Source organism: Oncorhynchus clarkii, chromosome 13 (assembly GCF_045791955.1).
Source record: "Oncorhynchus clarkii lewisi isolate Uvic-CL-2024 chromosome 13, UVic_Ocla_1.0, whole genome shotgun sequence".
Lineage (NCBI taxonomy): Eukaryota > Metazoa > Chordata > Actinopteri > Salmoniformes > Salmonidae > Oncorhynchus > Oncorhynchus clarkii.
The window spans coordinates 26,371,267-26,378,545 of NC_092159.1; the positions used below are offsets into that span (position 1 = coordinate 26,371,267).

At 41.1% G+C, this 7,279-nt stretch overlaps 1 pseudogene; it reads right to left on the bottom strand.

Annotated features, from left to right (window-relative positions):
* Window positions 1-1,642: 1,642 nt before the first annotated feature.
* On the bottom strand, window positions 1,643-1,694 carry LOC139365324 (U7 small nuclear RNA; annotated as a pseudogene).
* Between the last annotated feature and the right edge of the window lie 5,585 nt (window positions 1,695-7,279).

Sequence of the window (7,279 nt, forward strand, 5' to 3'; positions counted from 1 at the left end):
ATAGAAAATAGAAAAGGAAAAACACACACACACACACACACACACTAGTGTATGAATGACAGCCCCCGAACATAGCACTAAATCAACACCATGTGCTGAGGACAATAGAGAGAGAATGGGGGTGGGGACCCAGGCTAGCCACAGGGCGAGTGTGTGTGTATATCTGTATGTGTATGTGCTTGTCTGTGTGTGTGTGTGCATTCATGTGTGTAGCAGTGTGTGTGTAGTCAGTGAGGGGAGTTTACAAAGCAAAACCACGACGAGACGCAGACAGCCCCTGCTTACTCAGCAACTACTGTGCCAGGGCTTATTTCAATCGCTCTTTTTTTAAATGAATCGCGTCGCGCCGGCCCCACTGAATAGCCCTGAGGTTTGTCAGACCCTTCACAGCTGACTGGCCTGATATATGCCTGACAGGAAAGCAGGAAGCTTGGCGTGAGAGAGAAAGAGAGTGAGTGAAGGAGGGGGGAGAGTAGGACTTGAGGCCAGAGAGAGAGAGAGCTGGCAAGAATGAAAAAAAAAAACATATCGTTTCTTCCCTTAGCCCCATGCAGAAGGAGGGGAAAAAGTCTGCTGTGTGTCGTGACTGTTTACAAGTCACCCAGCTCAAAGGTCAAATAAGGGCAGCCTTTGTCCCTGCTGCTGCTGCTTTGAGTTGTTGTTGTTGTCGTCCTGGAAGCACAACCAGATGTCACCCCAACGTCCTTTTGATTCACTTCACCTCTCCTTTTCTTTTTCTTCTCCCTTCTTTCCTTCTTTCCACTCTTCCGCAACAGCGGGAGAACAGACAGGGTTGACCCAGATCTCCAAATGTGTATGTGGTGGCACGCAGGGATGGAGGGATGAAGGGAGGGAGGGAAAAGGGGGTGAGGGGGGAGAGAGGCAGAGGAAGGGCTTTAAAGGACTCAGGATATAGTGGTTTTGCTTTGTGAGCAATGCAACACTCCAGTGGACGAGATTTATCTGGAACAGTCCACATGAAAAAATAATACGGTGTAAATACTATAGTATTCACTGTAGTCTTTTAGCAGACTTTCCTGTAATATTTACTGTAGTATACTATAGTATTTACAGTTAACTACAGTATAGATACTGTACTAAAAGAAAAATGTAGTATATATTACAGTAATTAATGTAATGTTTTTGCGGATTGTAGTATATTGTAGTATTTACTGTAGTGATTTTGTGGACTGTAGTATACATCTGTGGACATAACTGTAGTATTTGTTATTGTCACGCCCTGATCTTAGATTCTCTGTTTTTCTGTATATTTTGGTTAGGTCAGGGTGTGACTAGGGTGGGTACTCTAGTTGTTGTATGTCTAGGGTTTTTGTCATCTAGGGTTTTTGTATGTCTATGTTGGCCTGATATGGTTCCCAATCAGAGACAGCTGTTTATCGTTGTCTCTAATTGGGGATCATATTTAGGTAGCCATTTTCCCTATTGTTAGTTGTGGGATCTTGTCTATGTTTAGTTGCCTGTCAGCACTAGTTTGTATAGCTTCACGTTTGGTTGTTTGTTGTTTTTGTTCATTCATTAATTAAAACGAGAATGTACGCATACAACGCTGCGCCTTGGTCCGATCATTATGACGAACGTGACAATTTTAGTGTTTTTGTTTTATTATCTTTGACATAGAAGTGGAGGCTTTCTCATTGAGGAAACCTACTGGAGAAATACTAAAAAAGCCAATTGGCCATAACTGTGGGACTGGGGTCTGAACAGATAGTCTAGCTCTTTCAATTTATTCTGCTCTTTTCTATATCCTGTAAGTAACACGATATATGGTCTATACTTGGCATGTAGGTTTCTCACTTATTTATATGGGGGAGGGGAATGGGAAGGGAATATTCTAATTAAATACTGTATTATTTACCATAGTTACAAAACTGCAGTGTTTTTTTCAGACTAGTGTTTTGGTGAACATTACTGTAGTATTTACTATAGTGTTTAATTGTGGATAATACTGTGGTATTTACTATAGTATTCTACAGTATACTACAACATTATATAGTATGTACTAAACATGATTCAGGGATACTACGGATTCTAATTTCCCTTCTTTTTTGCATACAATGTAGCTCAGTAGTTCTATTATTTATTTTATACAGCCTTTTTTGCTCATCTTTATCAAGGTCCCAATAATTATGGACCTGACTAGCTTCGCTGCAAAGTGCCTGAATTGTAATACTTTCTGAAGAATGCAGTTAACACAAGCCATAGTCAAGGCTCTACATTTTTTAATTGTTTTATTTAACCTTTATTTAACTAGGGAAGTCAGTTAAGAACACATTCTTATTTACAATGACGGCCTACCCCGGGCAAACCCGGACGACGCTGGGTGAATTGTGCACCGCCCTGTGGGACTCCCAGTCACGGCCGGATGTGATGCAGCCTGGATAAAGTGCGACAAAAATATTTTGCTGTCCGACCAAGACTTTTATTTTGAGAGCAGATCTGTCTTTCGTATCAGCATCGACGCACTTAGTAAACATTTTTTATCTGCGTGGTGTTTTAGGAAACGCATGTTACATCTTCGGCCGTTGTAGGAAAGATGCATTGTTAAAACACTCATAATCCTAAAAATCCATCGCTATCAGGAAACCGAGCCCAGGTAACTTGACCAGTATATCCAAACATTTGGGGGCACAGAAAGAAAGGAAAAGGGATAGCTTCTTCTGGAGATCAACGATCATTGCAATGAATGAATGACAGATCTCTTGCATGTTGTCATCACAAACCTGACAGTTGTAAAGAAACATTGTACAATTCAATGTAATGCATCTCAACAGGCCAATAGGACAATTGTGCTTTAACACAATGTAACAATCTAATACTCCACAAATGACTTTCTAATTTCAACATTTTATATGTTGTAATAAACAGATGTCTTTACAGTGTTACATATTCGTTTCTAGGGAACGACATGGGCTTCAAAAGTAGCTAGAATTAAAAAAAGAGTTGTTTCTTATTCTCCTATATTTCACATGGTGCTCCTTACATTTTTAAAGTAGGCGCATCAGTGGTACCAATGAACATTTTAAATTTAGAGCCTTGGCCATAGTTCACTTCGCACTATGGCTTATACAGTAGCAGGGGGTGAAACGTCTATTGTGGAGAGACAGGCTTTCTCCTGAATGTAATGAGCTTCTTCACCTTGTTATCTTGAGGCCTATGAAAAAACAGTATAGTTCACGTTCACTGACTTCTCACCATGTTAAAGCTCTATTCTCATCCTCCCAGACCGCCTCATTTACTCGCATCTACGCCAACTGTTCTAGGACCAGCTTAACCCCTTTCATATTTAACCATCTCCCTTCACTCTTATCTATGAACTCTTCTAGGACCAGGCTTAACTTACTTTCACATGTTCAACCATTGTTTGAAGAAATCTATTTTATTCTTGACATTCACATTGTTCACAAATTTTTTTTTTGTTAGGTCAGTTTTCCTCAATCTCAACCACCTTGTTCTGTCCTCTCCTGTTATCTCTTCCACTCCCTTCATTCCTCTCTCTCTTCAATGTTTAACAATGAGACATCTCCCATGCTGAGGTGAAATGGATCTCTCCACCCATCTATCGCCCTGTTCTTGCTGAGGCAACCAGATCTCGCTGAGAGAAGCTGACCCACAACTTCACAGGGGATCGGGTGGCGGCCATATTGAATTGGCTGAATGAGTGCGACGGTGTTCGTTTACCGTCTTCCCCAATAGGACAGGACAATAAGGAGAGACAGGCGAGAGGCCCTTGCTCAGCAAGGTAGACAGACAGGGCATTGAAGGGATGGGGATGGGTCATTGTAGGGTAAAGGTGTACCAGCTAACACATGCTTAGCATAGCATAGCGCTAACTCCAGACTGACAATGAATGGAGTTGTGTGTTTGTGCTAGTTGTGTTTTTCACTTATCCTGGGACTGCAGGTTTGATGGCTAACCCTTGTACTAACAGAGGGGATTTAAAGTAGAACAATATGGTCCCTTTTCGAATCAATATGCTTATTTGTCGGGGCTATGAGTGAACATGTTAGGATTGATAGCATCCACCACAGTGGCATCATTAGTCCTGGGCTTCAGCCAAGAATGATTTTGGTCCAGCCTCGGATGTTTACATTTATTTTAATTTTAAGCTGATATGAGTTTTCATAACCAAACGCGTTTTGCAGTATATAAAAGACACAGAAGTTAGGTTGAAAATACTGTGTTCCTGAAAACAGGTTACTCTGCTTTCTGTCGACTCTGCGAGGAGAGTGCCTCTGGAGTGACGCGGTTCCTGCTGTGATTGGTTGAGATTTCACAACGCACTGGATGCTCACGTCCCTTAACCCCTCCCCACCCCTACAACACCGATTAGATGTCAATTTCATCACTAAGCAAAACTCTTGTAACTCAGTCAGTCTGCAGTATAGCACAGAGTAAATATGGATATTCTGAACTTCTTCAGAAAGATAAGCAAAAAAGTGATCTGTTTGAGCAAATTGAGCACGAGCAGGCAGCAGTGAATGAGGTGGAGAGGGCAGAACGGCCATAAAGTCAAAGTTCAGCGATAGCAGCAGAGTTAGCCACAGGTTTGTGCAGGGTTGGTGGTAGCTAACCAGCTAGCTAGTCTCGTTCTGCATAAGGTTTGGCTAATGCTAATAAGCTACCATTAGCACTCAGCATTCTTAAGCTATGGTTGTTGGTCAGAGTAATCAATATATTTAGTGAAAGGGCAAGGTAAGGATGTTGATATAAGTCATGAGGTAAAGTGTTTATTTCCAGCGAGTGTATTTGATGAGTTTCGTTTCTGTATCTATCCTTGCTAGCTGAGACCGAAGAGACGAGTGCCACGCACTGACCTTAGAGATCCTTATTATTCTCTATGTTTGGTTAGGTCAGGGTGTGACTCGGGTGGGAAAATCTATGTTTTCTATTTCTTTGTGTTTTTGGCTGAGTATGGTTCCCAATCAGAGGCAGCTGTCTATCGTTGTCTCTGACTGGGGATCATATATAAGTTGTCATTTTTCTTTGGGGTTTTGTGGGATACGGTTTTCTGTATAGTTTATTTTGCCTTACAGAACTGTGGGCTTTTGTTTTTGTTATTTTGCTTTTGGTGTCATCAATAAAAATAACGATGCACGCCTACCACGCAGCACCTTAGTCCGGTCATTCCACAAACGAGAGCCGTAACAACGAGATAATGTTTTTCTGACTATAGCACATGTCTTCTGTGGACTGAATCTGAACTTTATTTACTACAACTTGATATTTAACCCTGTTTAAAATGGGCAATGTTGACATGTTAGAACTGACCAAATGAAATGAATCATTGAAAGCTTATAACCTATTCCATTCTACAGGTAAACATGCTGGGGGCTATGTAACTATTTGTAAAAAACCCCACAAAAAACTGCCCTTTATTAAATTGGTGAAATTGTTAATTCATTTGTGTTACCCATTTTAATCACTTAGCTACTTATTTTTTCTATTGTTTTCCTGGATGGCAGTCAAGCTCCATGCCATCCAGGACCTCTATACCAGGCGGTATCAGTGGAAGGCCCTAAAAACGGTCAAAGACTCCTGCCACCCAAGTCATAGACTATTCTCTCTGCTACCGCAAAGCAAGAAGTACCAGAGCGCAGTTTCCTTTTGGAGTCTCTTTTATTGTAAATAAGAATTGAATATACAGTACCAGTCAAACGTTTGGACACACCTACTCATTCAAGGGTTTTTCTTTATTTGTACTATTTTCTACATTGTAGAATAATAGTGAAGACATCAAATGATTAAAGAACACATATGGAATAAGGTAGTAACCAAAAAACTGTTAAACACATCAAAATATATTTTAGATTCTTCAAAGTAGCTACCCTTTCCCTTGATTACAGCTTTGCACACTCTTGGCATTCTCTCAACCAGCTTAATGAGGAATGCTTTTCCAACAGTCTTGAAGGAGTTCCCACATATGCTGAGCACTTGTTAGCTGCTTTTCCTTCACCCTGTGGTCCAAATCATCCCAAACCATCTCAATTGGGTTAAGGTCAGGTGATTGTGGAGGCCAGGTCATTTGATGCATCACTCTCCTTCTTGTTCAAATAGCCCTTACACAGCTTGGAGGTGTGTTTTGAGTCATTGTCCTGTTGAAAAACAAATGATAGTCCCACTAAGCGCAAACCAGATGGGATGATGTATCGCTGCAGAATGCTGTGGTAGCCATGCTGGTTAAGTGTGCCTTGAATTCTAAATAAATCACAGACAGTGTCACCAGCAAAGCACCCCCACACCATCACACCTCCTCCTTCAAGCTTCACGGTGGGAACCACACATGCACAGAACATCCGTTCACAGTCTCTGCGTCTCACAAAGACACAGAGGTTGGAACCAAAAATCTCAAATTTGAACATCAGACCAAAGGACAGATTTCCACCGGTCTAATGTCCATTGCTTGTGTTTCTGGGCCCAAGCAAGTCTCTTCTTATATTGGTGTCCTTTAGTAGTGGTTTCTTTGCAGCAATTCGAACGTGAATGCCTGATTCACACAGTTTCCTGATCAGTTTTCTGAACAGTTGATGTTGAGATGTGTCTGTTACTTGAACTCTGTGAAGCATTTATTTGGGCTGCAATCTGAGGTGCAGTTAACACTAATGAACTTATCCTCTGCAGCAGAGGTAACTCTGGGTCTCCTCATGAGAGCTAGGTTCATTAGAGAGCTTGATGGTTTTTGCGACTGCATTAGAAGAAACTTTCAAAGTTCTTCACATTTTCTGGATTCACTGACCTTCATGTCTTAAAGTAATGATGGACGGTCGTTTCTCTTTGTTTATTTGAGCTGTTCCTGCCATAATATGAACTTGGTATTTTACCAAATAGGGATATCTTCTGTATACCACCCCTACCCTGTCACAACACAACTGATTGGCTCAAACACATTAAGAAGGAAATAAATTCCACAAATGAACTTCTAACAAGGCACACCTGTTAATTGAAATGCATTCTAGGTGACTATATTGAATACATCATTTAAACATTCACAGTGTAGGTTGGGAAAATTATGTGAACCACTAGGCTAATGGCTTCTCCAAAAGCTAATTGGAGTCAGGAGTCAGCTAACCTGGAGTCCAATCAATGAGACGAGATTGGAGATGTTGGTTAGAGCTGCCTCGCCCTATAAAAAAGACTCACAACATTTGAGGGAACTGGAACTCTCAGGGAACTTGAGATTAAATATGAAGTGGGTGAATATTTTAGATGTTCCTCCTAGTGTGAGTGTATGTAGCACACAAGGTGTTGTGATGCATCTAGT